The sequence below is a fragment of the Bos javanicus genome, chromosome 27 (genome assembly GCF_032452875.1).
Source record: "Bos javanicus breed banteng chromosome 27, ARS-OSU_banteng_1.0, whole genome shotgun sequence".
Lineage (NCBI taxonomy): Eukaryota > Metazoa > Chordata > Mammalia > Artiodactyla > Bovidae > Bos > Bos javanicus.
The window spans coordinates 42,700,089-42,722,729 of NC_083894.1; the positions used below are offsets into that span (position 1 = coordinate 42,700,089).

The window sequence follows — 22,641 nt, forward strand, 5'->3', positions numbered from 1 at the left end:
TTTGAGACATTGCTGGTTGACAGAGGGATAAAGAGATCGTGGTGAAAAAATACTGGCTCTTAAAGCTTCTCCTTGGAAGTCTCATCAGAGGAGCCGAAGGTGTGACTTCTCTCCAGGGAAGGGCTTGCCTGCAGGGAGGGGCAGCAAGTATTTTGAAGACTGCAGTTCATGGCAGTGATCCGGGCTAAGTGTTTAGTGAACAGCAGCCTCCACTGAGTGCAAGTGCCTCTTGATCGCCCCAAAGCCCATCACTCAGTCAAGGGTGGAAATGAGGCTGTGACTCAGATCGCTCAAAACCCAGCTCAGCGTGCGAGTCGCTGACAGCTTTCCTTTCATCTTTCTGCTCAACGTTCGTTTCAGGACTGTCAGTCAATGCAGTCGCTGTGCCATGTATACGGACTCTTTTCCTAAGGGTGAGGGTGAGGCTGGTCCTGCTCCTTCCCTTTCCTTTCCTCTCCTTCCTCCTCCGCCTTTAACTTCTCTTGTCTCCTCCTCCTCCTTCTTCTGCTTTTCAGCAGCCTTTGTTATAAGCAGTCTTTGCAGCTTTCATTTTGATTCATTATTTTATACTACACATCAGAAAGTCATGTGTCTTTAACTTTTTTTTTATTTTTAGTTTTATTTAATTTTACTTTTTTGCCCACCTCCTGTGGCATGTGGGAGCTTAGGTCCCCAACCAAGAATCGAACCTCTGTGCCCTGCAGTGGAAGCACAGAGTCGTAACCACTGGACCCCCAGGGAAACCCCCAATTTTTTATTTTATATTAGGCTGTAGTTGATTTATAATGCTGTGTTAGCTTCAGGTATACAGCAAAGTGGTTCAGTTATATACATGTATCTATTCTTTTACAAATTCTTTTTCCATTTGTGTTATTTCAGGATGTTGAACTGAGTTCTCTTTGCTGTCCAGTTGGTCCTTGTTGGTTATCAATTTTAAATACAGCAGTGTGTACATGTCAGTCCCAAACTCCCAGTAAATCAGCTATTACAATCTTATGTGTTTTATTTGTGAAGAGGGGACTTCCACTGTAAACCTTTTGTTACTGACAGAATTTGTCCTTGAAAATATGTAAATTGCATTACTAGCTACATGTCTCCCATAATTTCCTTGTTCGTCTCTAAATTATGTTTAGAGGATGCATGATAGATGATGTATGATTTTCAATGTTTTATGGAAGAGTTTGATGCAGAGATTTTGTAAACTGTTGTGCTCACGTTCTTCTTTGTCAATTAATCCAGGCATCCAAGCTCAAGGGGGAGCAGTGTGGCCAAGATGACAGGGTATGAAGGCCTTGCCTCTCACAGGCACCAAAATGACAACCATTTACAGAGAAACTATTGGTGAGAAAAACTGGAAGACTTGCCAGAAAGATCTTCCACACCTAGAGATATGAGGAAGGAGTCACACCAGACAGGTGAGAGGCGTGGAGCTGTGGTGCAGCTGAGACTCACGCCTCTGAGTAGGGACACACAGACGGGAGGACCCTGACAGCTGCGGAGAGTCTCCTCCAAGAGTGAGAGGTCCCAGCCCCACACAGGGCTTTGTGGCCTGGGGGTTCCTGCCCTGGGAAGACAAGCCCCCAGAACCTCTGGCTCCGATGGCCAGTGGAGCTTGCACACAGGAGTGCTGGAGGGCTGTAGGAACAGATACTCCATTTGCTGAAGGTCTTCTGTAAAATAAAATCTCACAAATTCTGAGTCCCAGTGGAAGGCCTGAATTGAAAGGATCCGTGGGTCAGACCCGCCTGCTGATCTTGGAGAGCTTACCAGGGAGGCAGGAGGTGACTGGGTCTCCCCTTGGGGACGTAGACGCTCATGGCAGCCAATCTTGGGAGCTTGTCCAACCACAAGGACGCTGGTGTAGCAAGTGTCATTTGGAGTTCCCCTCCCAGCCTGTTACCATGAGGGCTTTCCCGCCAGAGGCCCAGGACCCAGCCCCAATCCACCAGCAAGCCAACCCCAGCCCTGGGCCCCCCGTCTCCTGCAGCCAGCTCCCTGGGACCCTGCCCCACCCACAAAAGGCCAGGTGTCTTCTGCAAGAGGAAGGTTCTGCAGCAGACTGGGCCACAGTAGACGCCACCACGACGGGCAGGCCCCCTGCGAGCATGTGGGCCACCCGAGAGCACAGGCTTCTGGTGACGAGAGGAGTGCGCTTTGGGCCCCTCAGCATGTTTCCTAAAGAAGACCACTTCCCAAGAGCAGGAAAGGTAGCCGAACCATCTGATAGAGACAAAAACAGAACTAGGAAAATTAGGTGACTCAGGAATATTTCCCAAGTGAAGGAACAAGTTAAAACTCCTGGAGAAGAATTAAGTGAAGTGGAGATAAGCAGTCTACCCAAAAAAAGAGTTTAAGGTAATGATCATGAACATGCTCTGAGTTTGGGAGAAAAAGGGACCATACTGCCTAAAGCCATCTACAGATTCAATGCAACCCCTATCAAAATAGCAATGGTACTTTTACAGAACAAGAAAAAAAAAATAATTCTAAAATTTGTATGGAAACACAAGGACCCCAGATAGCCAGAGCAGTTTTGAGAGGGGAGGATAAAGCTGGAGGTATCATGTCCCCTGATTTCAAACTATACTGCAAAGCTATTATCATCAAAAGAGTCTGATGCTGGCACAAAAACAGGCACACAGATCAATGGGACAGAGAGCCCAGAAATAAACCGTCAATTATGTGGTCGATTCATCTACGATAAAAGAGGAAAGAATATATATCTGTCAGAATGGCTGTCGTTAAAAAGACAGCAAATAAGTGTTGATGAGAATGTGGAGATAATGTTGGTGGAATTGTAAATTGGTGAAGCTCCTGTGGAAAACAATGTGGAGTTTCATCAAAAAATTAAAAAGAGAACCACATGTGACCCATCAGTTTCACTTCTAGCTATTATTGGAAGAAAACAAAGGCACTGTTTGAATACTTGCAAGTACTCTGATGTTCACTGCATCATATGACAATAGTCAATGGAATAGCCAACATGGAAGCTTTCCATCAAGTGGGCGATTAGATAAAGGAGGCGTGGTACATACACACACAATGGAGTGTTACTAAGCCGCAGAAAAGAAGGAAGTCTTGCCATTTGAGACAACGTGGATGGACCTAGAGGGTGTTATGCTAAGTGAAATGAATCAGAGAAAGCCAAATACCATATGATTTCACTTATATTGGAATATAAAAAACAAGCAAATGAACAAATGTAACAAAACAGACAGACGAGTAGCTACAGAGAAGAAACAGCTTGCGGTAGAAGGGCAGAGGGGGCGGTGGAGGATGACTGAAACAGGTGGGGGGTGGGGACTAACAGCAACGCGCTCGCAGTTCAAAAGTGGATGAACCGTCGGGTGAGACGTACGTCGTGGGGAATGGCGTCAGTAAAACCGTAATAGCTTTGCATGGTGACAGACGGTAACTAGACTTACTGCGGTGATCGCTTGGAACGTTTAGAAATAGCAAATCACTATGTTGTGCTCCTGAAACTAACACAGTGTGAATAGCCGATACTTCAGTTAAAAAAAAAAAAAGGTAATTGAGAAAAGAGAACCTTTGCAATTTACTTTATATCATTGCCTGGCTTTAATCTTAGGATAATAGTCAATTCCACTAGCTTTAATGCTAAATATGTTCTATGTTTGCTGGCCTAAAGAATTTGTTTTATCCTCTCCAAACAAACAAACGAACAGAAACGTAAAGACAGTGCTTGCCGCCGGAGCGGGTCCGCAGAGCCAATCAGATTGTCTGCCGGACGAGAAGAGCGGTGGGGTTTCACCCTCAGGACACTTTTGTTGGCAACCTTTCACGTGGTGTCGCCAGCTGCTTCCGGACGCAACTTCCATTCACCACGGAGCATTTGGAGCCTGCTCCCCCTGACCCCCGGAGAAGGCAATGGCACCCCACTCCAGTACTTTTGCCTGGAAAATCCCATGGACGGAGGAGCCTGGTGGGCTGCAGTCCATGGGGTCGCTAAGAGTCGGACACGACTGAGTGACTTCACTTTGACTTTTCACTTTCACGCATTGGAGAAGGAAATGGCAAGCCACTCCAGTGTTCTTGCCTGGAGAATCCCAGGGACGGGGGAGCCTGGTGGGCTGCCGTCTATGGGGTCGCACAGAGTCAGACACGACTGAAGCGACTTAGCAGCAGCAGCAGGAGTCCCCTCCCCCGATGCTTCATGTAGACTGGAGGGGCAGAACTCACCTGCTCTTTCTCAGGGCAGGTGAATTGAGTTCTGGCTTTTAGCTGTAGATGGTTGGGTAAGTTGCAATATAGCTGTCACCCACTAGCCCTGTGCCGACCTACAAGTAGGAACTTCTATGTATTTTGCTAAGAAAACATAAATCCCATGAACTTTTTAGCATGGCCAAAAGCCAAACTGAGAAAAACTGTTCAAACTGACATTAAAAAACCATTGCAAGACTCTTCTCACATCAGTCAACGAATTATAAAGGGAGGGATATTAACTTTAACAAGAGTACATCATGAGAAATGCTGGGCTGGAGGAAGCACAGCTGGAATCAAGATTGCTGGGAGAAATATCAATAACTTAAGATATGCAGATGACACCACCCTTATGGGAGAAAGTGAAGAAACACTAAAGAGCCTATTGATGAAAGTGAAAGAGGAGAGTGAAAAAGTTGGCTTAAAGTTCAACATTCAGAAAACGAAGATCATGGCATCCAGTCCCATCATTTCATGGGAAATAGATGGGGAAACAGTGGAAATAGTGTCAGACTTTATTTTTTTGGGCTCCCAAATCATTGCAGATGGTGACTGCAGCCATGAAATTAAAAGACGCTTACTCCTTGGAAGGAAAGTTATGACCAACCTAGACAGCATATTAAAAATCAGAGATATTACTTTGTCAACAAAGGTCCATCTAGTCAAGGCTATGGTTTTTCCAGTGGTCACGTATCGTTGTGAGAGTTGGACTATAAAGAAAGCTGAGCGCCGAAGAATTGATGCTTTTGAACTGTGGTGTTGGTGAAGACTCTTGAGAGTCCCTTGGACTTCAAGTAGATCCAACCAGTCCATCCTAAAGGAGATCAATCCTGGGTGTTCATTGGAAGGACTGATGTTGAAGCTGAAACTCCAATACTTTGGCCACCTCATGCGAAGAGCTGACTCATTTGAAAAGACCCTCGTTCTGGGAAACATTGAGGGCAGGAGGAGAAGGGGACGACAGAGGATGAGATGGTTGGATGGCATCACCAACTCGATGGACATGGGTTTGGGTGGACTCCGGGAGTTGTTGATGGACAGGGAGGCCTGGTGTGCTGTGGTTCATGGGGTTGCAAAGAGTCGCACACAACTGAGCGACTGAACTGAACTGAACTGATTAACAGCCCAGCTTTCCCTTCACCGCCCCACCACATCCCGGACACATTCAAAAGGCAAGTTCATGCTAAGATGCCATGATTTTCACAAGGTAATAAACAAGGGACAATGTATCAGGCTACTTCCTGTTTGAAGAATGAGAGTTGGACTGTGAAGAAAGCTGAGTGCTGAAGAATTGATGCTTTTGAACTGTGGTGTTGGAGAAGACTCTTGAGAGTCCCTTGGACTGCAAGGAGATCCAACCCGTCCTTTCTGAAGGAGATCAGCCCTGGGATTTCTTTGGAGGGAATGATGCTAAAGCTGAAACTCCAGTACTTTGGCCACCTCATGCGAAGAGTTGACTCATTGGAAAAGACTCTGATGCTGGGAGGGATTGGGGCCAGGAGGAGAAGGGGACGACAGAGGATGAGATGGCTGGATGGCATCACGGACTCGATGGACGTGAGTCTGAATGAACTCTGGGAGTTGGTGATGGACAGGGAGGCCTGGCGTGCTGCGATTCATGGGGTCGCAGAGTCGGACACGACTGAGCAACTGAACTGAACAAGGTCCCTATTGACCCATCAGCTCCCTTTTCAGTTCAAATTTCAAAATATTTTCTCAAATGGTCATGCATTTGACATGTGGGAGTAACATCTGAAGGGAGTGCTTTTGGAGGAGCATAATCTGTAGCAGAAGCAAGCTGACATCCAGGAGCACTCACAGGAACTGGGAGCTGGCTAATGAAGGAAGCTCTGCAGTGATCCAGGCCCACGTCTGCATTCCCCAGGGCCCTCAGGAGCCGTTACTGTAATCATTTCCCTCTGTCTTTGCAGGAAAAAGACTGAAGTGTGCCATGGCTTTGGGAAACCATCGGAGTCAGTATTTATTTACAGCTTCTAAGAGAAAGCTATAAAGGAAATGTTTGAGTACTACGCCAATCATTAACCTGATTACAAATTGGTGGGTGCCTTTAGAATATCACTGGCATGTGTTAAGATGAATTTTAAACTTGATCTAAGAGCTGTAGAGTTCTTAGCTTCTGCTTTATATTATCTAGGAGGAAAGGAACAGAACTGATGACAACTTCAGTTTTTCTTTTGTGCTCGCCTGTTCCCTGGCATGGAGACCACCGCACTTCTGTTCCTTGTACTCTTCACTCAGTTTGCATTCAGCTTCTATGTATAAACCTGAGCTTATTCTAAGATGGTGGGGAACGAAGAGACAACTTCTGTACTTCTGGATTTATTTTATGTAGCATCTGTCAAGAAAATGCTATATCTCTATCTGTATATAAAGTATTATATACGTATGTATTGTATAAACATTTTAAAAAGACATTTATTAAAAACTGGAGGTTTTGAGTGCCCAAAGTAAAACCTCAAGAGCTTGCCCAAACTCTGAGATCATGGGATGGACTAGGAGCTGTTTTTCAAATGTGCTACTTCTCCAGATGCATTACAGCATATAGGAGTGGGGTTTCCTGGCAATGAAATGGGACAAAATCCCAAGAAACAGATTTTAGAGTAAAGGAAAAAGAAAAGAGGTGAGACAGTGTGAGCAGTTAGCTTTAGCTGTGTAACAAAAAACAAGACATTTTCAATGGCACTCTTTCATGGCCAGGGCAGTCCTGCTGAGCTCAGACTGGCTGGCGTGGCCTTGGCCCCAGGCTGCAGGCTCCATTCACGTCTGACCCAGGTGGCTCTCAACCTTCTCCATTCACGTCTGAGCCAGCCAGTGGGCTGCCCAGAACTTGTTCATTTCATACTGACAGTAGAAGCTCAAGAGCATAGCCCAACCGCACCAGTCTCTGCGAAGATCATGCTTGTTAACACCACATTGGCCAAAGCAAGTCTCATGGTCCCTTGCAAAGTTAAGGGGGTGCGTATACAGTTCTCCCGTAAGTGGAGAGAAAGGGGTGGCTATTAGATGAAAAATGGTCTGCTGCTAAGTTGCTTCGGTTGTGTCCAACTCTGTGCGACCCCATAGACGGCAGCCCACCAGGCTCCCCCGTCCCTGAGAAATGCCATGAGAAATGATCTAGCCCTCCACAGATGATCTGCATGAAATCCTGAATGTATTGTTCTTTTATCTTGTGTTAAGAGGCTGGCTTGATGCCTTAGTTATTCAGATGAGGCTAGAGAGATAGGGAGGGACTCATAGGCCATGTAAATAACGAAAACAACGATGACAATGACGCATGACGTTTATGAAGGCAGGATGCTGTAGGCCACGCTAATGATGCGTAATAACAGTAAAAGTAGCATACGTACTTACCATGCCTTAGACGTCGTTCTAAGCATTTTACAAAAATGAACACATTTAATCCTTGCAGCAACCCTATGAAGCAGATGCAGTTTTTAGATGAGGAAAATGGGACACGTAGAAATGAGGTGGCTTGCCCAGGGCCACTAACTCTATGAAGTGGTGTGCAGAGATTTAAATCCGAGAGATCTGTCTTGAAAGTCTGTTCACAACCCTCCCCCTCTTCCTGTGGTTTTGTGAGCTGTGGGCTGACACAATCTAATTTATATTTTGAAAGATCGTGTTAGATTCTTTTGGTAGGAAGAAAGGAGAAAAACGTGGAAGCGATGTCTGTTAGAATGTCATTTCTTGAAGTGTGGTCTTTGGCAGCAAGTCTGACTGTTCCCTATGAACGACAAAGTCGATATAGAAATGGACAGGAAGCATGTAGGAACTCAGAGAAAATCCGACGTTGTTTCAAGACTCAGGTGCATGACCATTTTCCTAGTAATCTGTTTTTACTGAGCATTACAAAAGTGTGGGTTCATAATGGATTGGAAATTCAACACAAAATGGAAGAAAAGAAAAAATGAAAAACAACTTCTCCTTCAGCCTGAGAACCCTTGGGAAGAAGGTGAGTGTCTTCATCCGGGCTTGTGTTTAGTGACCAGGCCTTCAACCAGGATGGAGCTTGTAGAGATCAAGAGAAGTGGATGGATTGGGTGAAAATTTGAAGGGTGGATCTGTTCTAATTATCAACATCTCACAGAGGTTAAGAAGGAGGTCAGACTTAGTCAGACCAGCGTGCTGTGTGCAGCAGTGGTTTGAAGGAAAAATTATAAAGGAATACAATTCTATTTGGAATCCAGGAAGTAGAAACTTAGACGAAAATTTTGGTGGTTTTCCGGGCGGGTGCAATGTTTGCTTACAGTTTTAGGGTGATCAGCTTGGTTTGCCTGGGACTTTCCCAGTCTGGGCGCCAGAACCACATCGTAAAAGTCCCTTCAAGTCCCAAGCAAGTCAAGATGGTCGGTCCAAACTTGATTTTATATCGTAAATTTTATTTTTATATTAATGCATATCTTTTCCCAGTTTGCTAGGACCCATCTCGTGAGGCTCTCCACTCTTGGAATAATGGCATGAGAAAGGAGGATTTAGTAAGCTCTCCTTAGAAGAGATTTCAAAAGTGGAAAAGCTATAAGAGACAGGAATAAAATGAGATGCTAATTATTCAGATAGCTCCGGGAATCTTTTTTCTGCAACCAGGTTTCACACACAGTCTTGACTTTTCTGATTCCTCCTTTTCCAGAGGGCAGAGGAAGCAGCAAAGGAAATGACTGGGTTACGCAGGAGAGCTGGTCGGGAGCATGAGTGTGCTGGACACGGAAAGAGGGTGTGAGAGGCTGTGAGAGTGTCAGCTCAGAGTGTGTGCAAGTGGAGAGACAGAACATGGCGGCAAGGACCCATGGCCTCCCTTCAGCTTTTCAGAGATGCCCAATTAGCTAATGTGCTTCAGTCCTGGTGCTGTTTCAGCTGCCGGCTCTGGTACAGATCGGGTCCTCATGAGAGGTCCAGGTCTTTGCTTTTGAACGTGACATTTCTACTTTCTCTTGGACCATGTCCTCGTTCTCGCCTTAGGGGACTATCTTCTTTTGGAGGACCAGATATATCTCCTAAATTCCATATGCATATTAGGGGTCTGCTGAAAAGGATCATGCCGAACCATGATCTCATCACCTTTTCTCAAGGGCCAAGAGCGACTCTGGGACTAAGACCACACCTCTACTTAGCCTGATAGCACCATCATTTGAGGTTTCCTCCCTGAACCCTTGCCCCCTTAACATCCCCACACACCGCCCATCTGGGTCACCTATTTCCATCATCGAGGGTGAAGATGATGCTTCATCTGGATTTGAGCATGCACCCACTAAGCAAAACCTCCAGGCCTAGAAACTCTTGAGTACTGACACCAGCTCCAATCAATACTCTTTGGACATTCAATACTGGATTACTGGTTACTCCTCTTCAAGGGCCAGCCCTCTGGCTGGACCAAGTCTCCTGCCACAGAACCGGTTCCCTCTCTTTTCCACCATGTATGCGTTCGCAGGATCCATCATGGCCTGCCGCACTCCAGTGATGACAGCTGGCCCTTACAAAATGCAGAGGACAAGGGTCAGCTGTGTAGCCACCAGACAAAGGAGGAAGGGGACAGCTGCCAGGACACATGGTACAATGTCACCAGAAAGCAGAAGGGGCAGGACGGCTTGACTCTGTGTGCTCTTCCGGCTTCCCTCTCAAGAATAACTGTCAACTGCAGTTAGGAGCCTGGTGGGCTGCCGTCTATGGGGTCGCACAAAGTTGGACACGGTGACTTAGCAGCAGCAGCAGCAGTTAAGAGAGGACTGATGTCTGGGACAGATGATGAGCAGTAAGAAGGCACCTTGGTATTTAAAAAGAAATTGTCATACGTTCAAGGAAATTACTCCAGGATACTGACAGAGTTTTCATATGGGACTATTTAATCTTTTTTCATTTGTATTAATATGCATTTTATTATATAAGTAATACATTAATATAATGTACTATTAGTATAGTACAACAATATACTAATGTATACTGGATGACTGTGATGAGTTCTTTAAAATCTAACATCCAGTGATACCTGTCCCAAGAGCATTGCTGCCTGGATGAGTTTGCTAATGGTGCTCAATGAAATCTTTCTGTTGTTCTTATCCACTTAATAGCTTTATCCTCAACTCTGGAGACTGAGGACTTCCCTGGTGGCTCAGATGGAAAGAGTCTGCCTGCAATGTGGGACACCAGGGTTCGATCCCTGGATGGGGAAGAGCCCCTGTGGAAGGAAATGGCAGCCCACTCCAGTACTCTTGCCTGGAGAATCCCATGGACAGAGGAGCCTGACAGGCTATAGTCCATGGGGTCACAAAGAGTCGAGCTCGACTGAGCAACTACACTTTCACTTTCTGGAGACTTAGAAGTTGGTAACATTATCAAAGACACGTGTGGAGAGATGGGTAATATCCAAGATTGCAGAATCAGGCATTCAAGAGCATCTCAGGGGACTCCAATAATAGACCAAAACAAATAAGGTAAAACTTAACAAGGATTATTTAAAGTCTAGCATTTGGGGGCAAAAAAATCAATTGTACAAGTGCAGAAGGAGGGTAATCAGGTCTGACAGCAAATTATGTGAAAAAGACTTGAGGGTTTGAGTTGATTACAAGATCAATATGAGCCAACAGTGTTTCCTTTATAAAAACAAAACCAGAAAGTATCAAGTGCAATCTCAGGCCATGTTTGTATAAATAGAGTCCTAGTAATGGACATAATAGTCTCAGGAAACTTTGCACCATGAAGAGAATATGGGAAGTATTTTGGCTTTGTCTTAAGCATTTTATTTAGTTGAGATTGTCACATTTTAAGAGGCGCATTAGATACTAGGCAGAATGTTAAGGATACCAGAAACAATTTGTTTTTGCAAACTATGTGTTTTCGAAGCTGACAATGTTCTTGGCCCTGTCCTGGGTGTTAGGGGTGTACTAGTGAACAAGTGTCTCCCTGTGTGCGTGTTAAGTCACTTCAGTCGTGTCTTTACAACCCCGTGGACTGTAGCCCGCCAGGCTTCTCTTTCCATGGGATTCTCCAGCCCAGAATACTGAAGTGGGTTGCCGTTCCCTTCTCCAGGGGATCTGCCCAACCCTGGGATAGACCTCACATCTCTTACCTCTCCTGCATTGGCAGGTGGGGTTTTTACCACTTGCATCAACTGGGAAGCCCAAGTAAACCTACCAAAATGGCAAAATCCATGCCATCCAGAGTCACCAAAGGAAGTAGGGATGACTCACTTTAAAAAGGAATTTATATATAAATTATATATAAATACATGTATATTTCTCCATCGTAAACTGGCATTTTGAAAGTCGTTTTCGCTTATTCTTGGCTGCTCTGGGTCTTCCCTGCGGCGCGTGGACTCCCTCTGGTCGCAGAGAGAGGGGCTACTCTCTGGTTGCGGTGAACGGGCTTCTCATGTGGCAGCTTCTCTTGTTGCAGAGAACGGGCTCTGGGACACGCAGGCTGCAGCATCTGCAACGCGTGGGCTCAGCAGTTGTGGCTCCCAGGCTCTAGAGCACAGGCTCAGTGGTTGAACTTTCCTGGGCTTAGTTGCTCTGGCACGTGGGATCCTCCTGGGTCAGGGATAGAACCTGTGTCTCTTGCATTGGGCAGGAAAATTCTTTACCATGGAGCCAACAGGGAAGCCCCTGAAATATTTTATGATGTTTGGTTATCATACAGATTTTGAGCAGAAAAGTTGAAAAGTTATAGAAAGTTGAAAAAAAGTGGAAAAAAGATCGCTTATAATCCCACTGTTCATTGGTACTCATGTTTTCCCCTGCTTTTAGTCTATGCTCTTCTTCAAGAACCCAGAGCCAGTGTGGAGAGAGGCGTGAGTGCTTTGCGTGGCCATATCTGGACGAGCTTTATCATTTTCATCCACAATGGATGGGTCAGAACTGGCACAAGTCTTGTGAAGGAAATGTAGTCTAGCTTAGTCCCAGAATTTTTTTAAAAGGTATTTTCTACCATAATCGGGACCATTTGTTGCGTCCTTGGCATTCTAATGGGCTTTGCTTTGTTTGTGATTCAGTATACCTGCTATTAGAAGCATCATTCTTTATTTAAAATTATTTTTCAGATCAGAGTGAGTTAAGTTGCCTCTGTCTTTCTATAGTTGCCATTTTCTCTTGGCAGTTTTCACACAGCGTTCTGTTTGGGCTGACTTTGGACTCCTGTGAGGGCTTCACCTCCTCATTTCCTTAAGCGATCCTAACCTGGGTGGTTTTTACAGTCTGTGTCTCACCAGGCGCAGCCTAGTGTACGTGGCATTGCTGTCTGGGCTCGTGAGATTGCTTTGACATTCGAGGAGGAAGCTTATTATCTGCCCTTCTCTCTAGCCCCCAAGTCTTCCTTTCCAGTCCCACTTGCTGTTTCTCTGCTTCTTCAATTGTGCTGTAATAACATCTTCTCTCGCACTCAATTCCAACTTGTCACTTTCAGAGAGCAACCAGGTCCCCACCTTCTGTGGCTCTGTTTGCCTCGTGATTCTTCCTTGGGCTGATCCCCGATCCTTTTCAGTCACTCCAGACAGGCTTGTTGAACTGGATCCCTCCAGGCTTCACTAAGGGGATGACGGGACGTCTCTCCTGAAACTGTAAATTTGGGCATTTCCCAAAGCTTGCAAAACAGCATTTAATGGAGGGTAACTGCAGCGCCCCAACTCAAAGACAAAGGGAACCAAATCCTTTCGATGATAGACACAAGAGAACATCCTTGTTTCCAAAATAGTGTTGTGGCTTAATAACCTAACAGGTTGTTCTTACCAAAGGAGTGATAATTAGGTATGTGACCTGTAATTCTTTAGAAACATTTTCCAGTATAATCTGTGTGATAAGTCTGCATTTGTGTTCATTTTAATCCAGACACCAGAGGAAGTTGCTGAATGACACCCTCCAGAATTGAGTGGCCAGCATTTAATCAAGGGGCTACCTTCCAGAGATAGCTACTTTGAGCAGTTGACTTGATTTCTGATCGATACCACAGGGTTTGTTAATGAGTACCTGAGGGGCTAGAAATAGAGTTTTTTTTTTTGGTGAAATTAGTGGTCTAGATAGAGGAATTGTCTAGAAGACAGCCCTGACTCTTACACGAACAGGGCGAGGCTGAAATTCAGGTTGGACATGTTTGGTGTGCTTACGCTCGTGGTTTTTAGTCAGCCTCCTTTCTCCTTGGGTGATTGTGCTATATGTGACGTTGAATATGTGAGCATTGCATCTTGGAATAAGATAAGATAAGAATGAGAGAGCCTGCAGTCTGTAACCTTCGGGATGGCAACAGGCTCTCTGCCTCGGGTTAATTTTAATTGTTTTTAAAGTTTAGTATGTATTTTATTTTTGGCTGTGCTGGGACTTCCTTGCTGAGCGGGCTCTACGTTAGTCGTGGCGAGCAGGGGCTGCTCTCCCGTTGCGGTGCAGGGATGTCTCATGGCGACGGCTCTCTGTCGCAGAGCACAGGCTTTCTTGGTGCTCCTCAGCACCTGTGCCACACGGGCTCGGTGGTTGCAGCTCATGGGCTCTACAGCGCAGGCGCAGCTCATGGGCTCTACAGCGCAGGCGCAGCTCATGGGCTCTACAGCGCAGGCTCAGTAGCTGTGGCACAAGGGCTTAGCTTCTCCGCAGCCCGTGGGGTCTTCCCAGATGGAGCCCGTGTCTCCGGCACTAGCAAGCAGATTCTTTGCCACTGGGCCCCCAGGGAGGCCCTCTGCACTGGGTGACACGTGCTGCATGATCACAGTTGTTCAGCAGCCCTCAACAGTGCCCAGAGTGTGGTTCCTAAGCTGTCCTTTCCAGCCAGTAATTGGAAAGTTGCTGGTTGCCTAACTTTGTCTGAGAATTACAGGAGTCCGGGTGTTTGAATTTTGGCATACTGGCTTGGGAAAGACGTTACTATAAGGTACTGTCAGACCTCCATAAAGGCAGAGAACCAGAATTTCATCCAGTTTAAAGACAGGGTACATAAGTATCTTGGGACAGCCTGCTAATTAAAATGGCAGGGTTCTGTCAGAGCTTGCTTTCTTTGTTACCTTGTAGGGAGATTTTAAGACAACCTAGAGCTGCCTCCTGTCTCTCATTAGGGACTCTTCCCCTGCAGTCTCTGGACCTTTTGTGTAGGTAGAATTCAGAGTCTGTGGTCTTGGATGTGGAAACAATTCCACTTTCATCTTCACTAACTCTAACAGAAATATAGAATTTCCTCCAGTTATGAGTGTAGGCAACACACCCTGGCGTTGCTAACTTCCCTTTGTCACTAATAGAAGCCATATTTGTGTTCATGACATTGCTGATGTTGTAGATATCTCAACATGTTATTTAATCTCATTCAGTTCAGTTCAGCCGCTCAGTCGTGTCCGACTCTTTGCGACCCCATGAACCACAGCACATCAGGCCTCCCTGTCCATCACCAACTCCCAGAGTTTACCCAAACTCATGTCCATTGAGTTGGTGATGCCATCCAACCATCTCACCCTCTGTCATCCCCTTCTCCTCCTGCCTTCAATGTTTCCCAACATCAGGGTCTTTTCAAATGGGTCAGCTCTTCGCATGAGGTGGGCAAAATATTGGAGTTTCAGCTTCATCAGTCCTTCCAATGAATACCCAGGACTGATTTCCTTTAGGATGGACTGGGTGGATCTCCTTGCAGTCCAAGGGGTTCTTAAGAGTCTTCACCAACACCACAGTTCAAAAGCATCAATTCTTCGGCGCTCAGCTTTCTTTATAGTCCAACTCTCACATCCATATGTGACTACTGGAAAAATCATAGCTTTGACTAGATGGGCCTTTGTTGGCAAAGTAGTATCTTGACTTTTTAATATGCTGTCTAGGTTGGTCATAACTTTCCTTCCAAGGAGTAAGCGTCTTTTAATTTCATGGCCGCAATCAATCTGCTGTGATATTGGAGCCCAGAAAAATAAAGTCAGCCACTGCTTCCACTGTTTCCCCATCTATTTGCCATGAAGTGATGGGACCGGATGCCATGATCTTCATTTTCTGAATGTTGAGCTTTAAGCCAATGTTTTCACTCTCCTCTTTCACTTTCATCAAGAGGCTTTTAGTTCTTCTTCACTTTCTGCCATAAGGGTGGTGTCATCTGCATATTAATCTCATGATCACTTTGAAATTACAGCAGTAGTAGAACCACTAGTAGGTTCAGTTTTAATTTATTAATAAGGACTCTTTGTATTTTTATATCACAAATATTAAAAAAATTTTCAGCAACTGTATTTCAATATATTTTGCTTTCTTTTTAATCCCTATGCCTTTTACTTTATGCATTTAAAAATGTCATTCTAAGAAGACATAAAAATGATTAAGAACATCTGCTTTCTAAAGGCAATTGATATACATATTTTCAAAATATGAAGTACAGTTAATTTATAGTATTATGTTAGTTTCAAGGGTACAGCACAATGATAGCTTTATATATACATATGTTTTTCAGATTCTTTTTTATTATAGGTTATTACAAGATAACAAATATAGTTCATTGCCTTGAATGCATGAAGATATATGTATATATATAGACACACACACACACACACACACGATGAAATATCACTCATCCGTAACAAAGAATGAAATGTTCCCAATTACAGCCACATGGATAGACCTAGACTTATCACACTAAGTGAAAAGGGCAACTGATATTTGCAGCAAAACCCCTACTAGTTGTTCAGGACTAAAGTGAAAAAAGTCAGTTCCCAGCGGTGGACGATCTACAGGGTGAACGGGTGCTGAGAGAGTAAGGCCTATGGAAACAGTTCGGGCGCAGGTGAGAGCCCTCAGGTTGCACCTGGGCTGGATGATTCCAGGCTGGGTTAGAGACGTATCAGGGTTCTAGAATCCGAGGAGGTACCTCTGGGGCTGGGGCACAGCTGCACCTCTGGGGCAAGACCTGTCCCCTTGCTTGGAGGGGAGGAAGATGGCGTTCGTCTACTTTCTTTTCCTGCCATGCAGTCTTGCTTTCATATCTCAATTTAATTTTTTTGTGACAGTTTTTCATTCTTTATTTTTATTTTTTTAATTGAAGTAGAATTGGTTTGCAATGTATTAGTTGTAGGTATATAGTAAAGTGATTCAGTTACATATGGATATGTGTATATATATGGGTGTGTGTGTGTATGTGTGTGTGTATATATATATGCTTTTTCAGATTCTTTTCCCTTATAGGTTATAATAAAATATTGAGTAGAGCTCCCTGTACTATACAGCAGGTCCTTGTTGGTTATCCATCTTATACACAATAGTGTGTGTGTGGTAATCCAAACTCCTGGTTTATCCCGCCCCGACTTCCCCTTTGGTAACCGTAGGCTTGTTTTCTGTATCTGTGAGTCTGTTCCTGTCTTGTAAATAAGTTCATTTGTATCATTTTTATGGTAGATCCCACATATACCTGATGTCACATGGTATTTGTCTTTCTCTGTTTTCACTATAGTTTTTAACACCATCATGTAAATGTATTAATCTAGAAATTACTGAGAAGGTACCGATTTTGGAAAATGCGTTGAGAAGGAGACACCCCTTTCCATCTATTCTACTTTTGGGAAGTAAATTCTGGGAAGTAAATAGAATCTATAGGACTATAGGGAATGTCTTTCAAAATGTTTTACAGAGCAGCTTTCTATTTTAAAGAAAAGAAAGAAAGTCTCTATTGAGTTTGTTGCCATACTGCTTCTGCTTTTTGTTTTGGGTTTTTGGCCGTGGGGCATGTGGGACGAGTCCCCGACCAGGTGTTGAACCCGCAGCCTCTGTGTTGGAAGGCCAGGTCTTAACCCCTGGACCACCAGCTTGTCCATCCATTTCACTTTTCAACTTAGGAAAACACTGGACTTGACCAACTGAACTGATTTTACAAGTCACTGCTACGTCAGAATATGAAATTTGAAAAAAAATATTACCTAGGTCAGGTTTGTTTTTTGATTTCTAGACATAGTTCAGAAATGACACGCTCCATTTTCTCTTCCTCTCTGTAGCACTTATTTGTGAAACAAATTGAGGGGAGGGGCCAGCTGGACGACCTGACGTTAAGTACTTCCTAAGTGCTGATAACATTACATGTTTTGTTATCTTGTCTACGCCTCTAGCCAGACTCGAGGAGTAGAAAAATCTCAGCTTCCTAAAGGCTGAAGTGCCCTTTCCTTTTTCTTTCTCGCTTCGTGTCCCCAGCACATGAAAGAATGACCGCTATATACCAGGCACCCAGGAACGAAGCTGAATTGATCTCCTCACCTCCAGGAATTCTGAAGTTCAGAGGGATGTGTGACTCCCTCAGTGTCTCAAGGATTCAAGGAGGGGCACTGCGGCTTACAAGGACCTGCCCGGTTCCCAGGTCGTGGGCGTGTGCCAACAAGAGGCGCCCTGTGCGTGTGGACTGCTTTTGCGTGCTGGGACGTTTGGTGCGGTGGGGAGACCGGCTGGGCCCCTTTGCTCAGTTCCTGTGTCTGGACAAATGTCTCCTTGAGCAACAAAATACACAGATACTCTAAGGGGCTAAAAGTAACCGAGTGCATGTGCAGTTGGAGCAAATTATGGACAAAAGGTACAAAAAGACAAAAAAGCCCAACTGCCACTTCTGAAGAGTCAGGAACAAAAGCAGGGCACTGCGCATGCCCCCTGCACTCAGCACCCCCAAAGGGGCAGGCGGACCATCTAAGACACCCTCCAGCTCACCCCTGGACACCCCTACCCCCATCCTCACAGGGAAGCAGCTCGCCTCTCCTTGGGGAGTGAGCAGGGGAGACGGTTATTTGTTCTCACTCTTTCTGCTGCAGCAGGGCCCCCCCTCCGCCCCGCAAAGCCTTGTCTGAGCTTCTTGTCTGGCCTCCAGTCAGTTTCTATTGATTAAGGAGAACAAGAACCTTGATTGGTAATTGGTTTAACACTCTGTTCCCAAATAAGATCTGGTCCTGAAAGCTTGGGCTATGTTTTTGTATTCTTGATTATTTGCTCATGCCGAGGCAGTCAAACCTGAGAGCATATGAATAATTTTGGTCACAAATCATATATTTTGACTAAAAATTTTCCCCATCACCACCCAAAACAAATATATAACTCTCCCCTTGGCAGACTGGCTTTTGTAGTTATCATGCGGCTGACTTTTCTGGAACTGGGACTCACCAGGTAAACAGAGTCCAAGTCGTCCAAGGGGTGAGTCTGAAGATGGGGCACACCCTGGCGGTTCTTCAACAAGGTCTAACCTGGTGGCATGGAGTCTCTGGGATAAGGTCACTGTTTATGCTTTAAGAAGGCAGAGACCTTCTCTACATCGAGACCAAATCTTTCCAAATAAAATCATTCTGGCCAAGAGAAACACTGAGCCAAATTCCCAGCATCTTCTTTCTGCCATCGCTCAGAAAACGCTGGCAAGGGGCTTTCTCCAATAAAGATGGCGCAGCTGCCGGCTGGGTTAGAGCCCCTGCCCCGCTGCCTAACAACAGGCAGCTCTCCACCCCGGTGACGGGCAGGGGTGGGCAAGGGCACCAAGACGTTCAACAGCCACTCACAGGCTTCTGAGATGGAGCAGCTCAGCAACTCCTGAAGCAGCATTGCGTCTAGCCACATGAAAAGAAATTTGATTAATGGCTTCGGAAAGTTTGATGGTAGCATCCGAGCTGAGAATACATTTATCAGGATGTGAGGGTGGCAAACTGCTTCTGGCTGAGCCTGGGATGAACATCAGGGAAGGACACTCAAGGCATAGTGTCTTACACCTTTATTTTCTTTTTTTGCACGCAGTCCATTTATCGGGGCGAGCTCTTAGAATCCATGTCTATTGAAGGAGTGAAGGAGACAGGCTTGTGCAGGGCGAGTAGTTGAATTGCAACACGGTCAACACACAAAGGCCTTGGTTAATCCTGTGTGAACTCCAGCTGGGAGGAGCCTTCAGAGGGATCTTGAATTGAGGAGGGGATGGTGGGTCTTGTTACTGTAACAGCAACAGAAGTGGCAACCCATTCCAGTGTTCTTGCCTGGGAAACCCCAGAGACAGAGGAGCCTGGCAGGCTACAGTCACGGGACTGCAAGAGTCGACACAACTTAGCGACTAGACCAAAACCAGAACAGGTGTTTAGGTGCCATCTCCACCTTAGACCGGCCTCTCACTAGTTAATCTGCGTGTTTAGGAGCCGTAGGCAGTACGGCCCCCATTGCGGGACTGCAGTGTTCACTCTCCTAGTTGCCTGGAGGGTTGGCTGCCTCCAGCCAACCAGCCAGTCCCTCTCGCGGACTTGTCTTTGGCCAAAGAAGGATGCCTCCCAAGGTCATATTCCTTCTGAGAGCAGCTTACATTTACAAATCTGTAGCTGTCTTATGCCTTTAAATGTGGGTTCCCACTGGCTTAATGCATGGTGGAAGGTACAGTTTTGGATACTGAGACCACCAAAATCAGAATGTTTGTGTTTACGGCTCAGTGCATACTTCATTCTTAGAAAGATCTTTGGGAGAAATGAGTAATCAAAATCTGATGAACACAAAATCTGTGTGAAAGGACGTGAGCTTCCTGAGGACATATTTTCCTGGAGAAGCGCTGTCCCTGTGTCTTTGTTTTCCATCGCAGGGCTCCACCTGCGCTAGAGGTCAGAGACGGGACTGGGGCCAGTCTTCTCTGACCACATAAGGGCTCGTCTCTGGCTGAGTAAAAAGAAGGTATTAAGAGCTACTTTGGATCTCCTGCAGGTTCAGTTTCTGAGCCCTTCCGCTTTGCCTGCTTGTTCCAGGCAGTGCTCTGGATCTCCCGGACCTTACTCTTTGGGGAGGACCCGACTATTGAGCCGTTATCCAGTTCGATGCTGACTGGCTCCCTCAGTCTCTGTCTCTTTGGTATTCGTTTCTCCCGTGAACAACCCCAAAGCACTTTATAGCAACATTCGTGTTTGATTTCCCGTGACTGGGCTTTTACCAATAGTCCCTATTTGGTGATGGTTTGCGCTTGGATTTGGGACTCAGAAATGTGCATTAGCATTCTCTTCTTTGCTGGTACTGCTGCCATACTGATGAATAGAAGGGAGTGAGCGTTTCTCTAAAGTCTACCACGTGTCAGGCTGCACTGGAGGCTCCAAGGGAACGGACTGAAACAGAAATTGGCCAAAAAAGTTTCAATCATAGATGTTTGTCACCTATTGGTAATTTTGTTCATCATGATGGCAGTGTTGCGTGTTTTAATGTAAATATCTGTGTCTATCTATCAGAGATGATCAGGGCTTTTGAACTACTTTTATGAACCTTGGGATACTTACAAGATGACACAGCGTTTCTGTTCTTCTCTCACAAATTTGAAGTTTATGCATTTTTGGCCACTTAGGCCTGCTTATCTTGTTTGGCAGTCTCTTATGAATTTAAGTTTTGTCTCTAGCTCCAAGTTTTCCAGATGCAAACTCTTCAAATGGGTGCTTCCAACCACCAGTTCTTATAACAATAAACTTTGTGTGTGCTAGTGCAGAAGGCAATGGCACCCACTCCAGTACTCTTGCCTGGAAAATTTCATGGACGGAGGGCCTGGTGGGCTGTAGTCCATGGGGTCGCTAAGAGTCGGACAGGACTGAGCGACTTCACCTTCACTTTTCACTTTCATGCGTTGGAGAAGGAAATGGCAACCCACTCCAGTGTTCTTGCCTGGAGAATCCCAGGGACGGGGTAGCCTGGTGGGCTGCCGTCTATGGGGTCTCGCAGAGTCAGACATGACTGAAAGCGACTTAGCAGCAGCAGCAGTGTGGTTTTACACATTATATTTTATGAATTGAAAATCACAATTGTGGAGAGCTATGCCTTCATCTTCTCTATCATCTTGCTTTTTGAGATCCAAAATTCATTTTTACCTGATGATGGTAACTTATTTAGATAAAGTCTCACCGTTTTGATAGCATATTTCTTTTACATATAACAGCTTTAATAAGAAAACTTTATCAAAAAAGGTTTGAAGGAATAAACATTTTTGGATGCATGTATCTGAAAACAGCATTAGATTATTAATGCTATTTTAACATTCGTAGATCAAGTATTTCAATACCAACAGGCACTGTTGAGTTTTTACCATAAGCATATTCTCTTGGCCCATCAGGGGGCTGTAACAGAATGCAACAGACCCAGTGGCTTATAAACAACAAACATTTTTTTCTCACAGTGCCAGATGCTGAGACGCCAAAGATCAAGGTGCCTGTAGATCTGGTGTCTGGTGAAGAGCCCTCCTCCTAGCCCATAGACATGTCTTTTTGCTATGTCCTCACATGGCAGACCGAAGAAGGGAGTTCTCTTCTGTAAAGAGTCCCACCCTCATGACCTAATCACCTCCCAAATGCACTCACATTGGGGGTTAAGATTTAGCATGTGAACATTCAATCTATATTATGCACCAGTATTGACTTTGACTTGATATTACCATTTTTGCTTGAGTAATCTGGTGTGTAGGCAAAACAGCCAGCACTGTTATCATTGCAAGTTAAAGAATTTTAAAGCCATTTTGTTGTACAGCAGGAACCAACCCAATATTGTAGCATAATATATACTCCATTAAAAAATAAATAAATTTTTTTGAAGAAAGCGGTTCTCTATCTCTAAACTTGCTGCTTTGCAGTTTATTTTACCATTACCAAATGTAGTAGGAATTATTGTGTCCATTTCACAGGTAAGAAAATTAAGGCTCAGAGAAGTGAAGTAACTTCTCAAAGGTCTCTGACACAAATCAAGACAAAAATCAAGAGACTGAATTCTTATGCATTTGAACACTGTTCTTCAAATCTCTTAAAAAGCATAGTGACCTTCTTCAGATTGACAGGTTTTTACAAGTTCAGATGATTGCATTCCGATGGACTGCATACAGCTTAGAGCTCCATGTTCTATACCGTCTCTCAGAGCTCCCCAGTTCAGTTGCCCATGGGGATAATCTGCATGTAAGGCACTCTGCGGTGGTGGCTATGGACAAATGCTGGTGTCCTCAGCCCGGATCCGTGTGTTGTCATCTAGTGGATGACTTGGTGGCATTGGGAGGTATGCCCTGGCTGAAGTCCGTGGCTCTGGTATAAGAAGATGGTCACGATACTCCTGGCCGGTTATCTCTTCCTTCATCTTGTCTCCTCTATTTTCATTTCGCTTGGTTTCACACTTCACTCCCCACCCAGTGACCTGACGTTTTTTCACTGGTGATGCATTTGGGGCTGACTGCACCCGTTTGGTAGAATATGGATGTCACAGAAATCCTACCCAGGGGTGAGGGAGCTCCTGCACTTGTCTGCTAACTCTTATCCATCATGGTTTGAGGGCTGGGAGAAGCATGAATTCCCAGCATCTGTTGCCTATAGGGACATACAGATGTGAGCAGTAAGGAGCTGGCCGGCCTGCCTGTGCATTTTAAATGCCAAAGAGATGGGACTCCGATGCTGAGCACATCTCCTACCTGTGGGTCTCCTGAAGTAGCATTTAATTATTTAGGGAGTGAATATATACAGTCTATCTAAAGTCA

The 22,641-nt window shown here is 45.1% G+C and overlaps 1 long non-coding RNA gene across 1 annotated transcript; it reads left to right on the top strand.

Moving 5' to 3' along the window:
* The first annotated feature begins 1,244 nt into the window (after nt 1-1,244).
* LOC133240102 (uncharacterized) lies at nt 1,245-20,584 on the top strand. Its single transcript, XR_009734111.1, has 3 exons — nt 1,245-1,415; nt 6,153-6,279; nt 17,355-20,584. It is a non-coding gene; the product is annotated as an uncharacterized LOC133240102 (long non-coding RNA).
* The last annotated feature ends 2,057 nt before the right edge of the window (nt 20,585-22,641 follow it).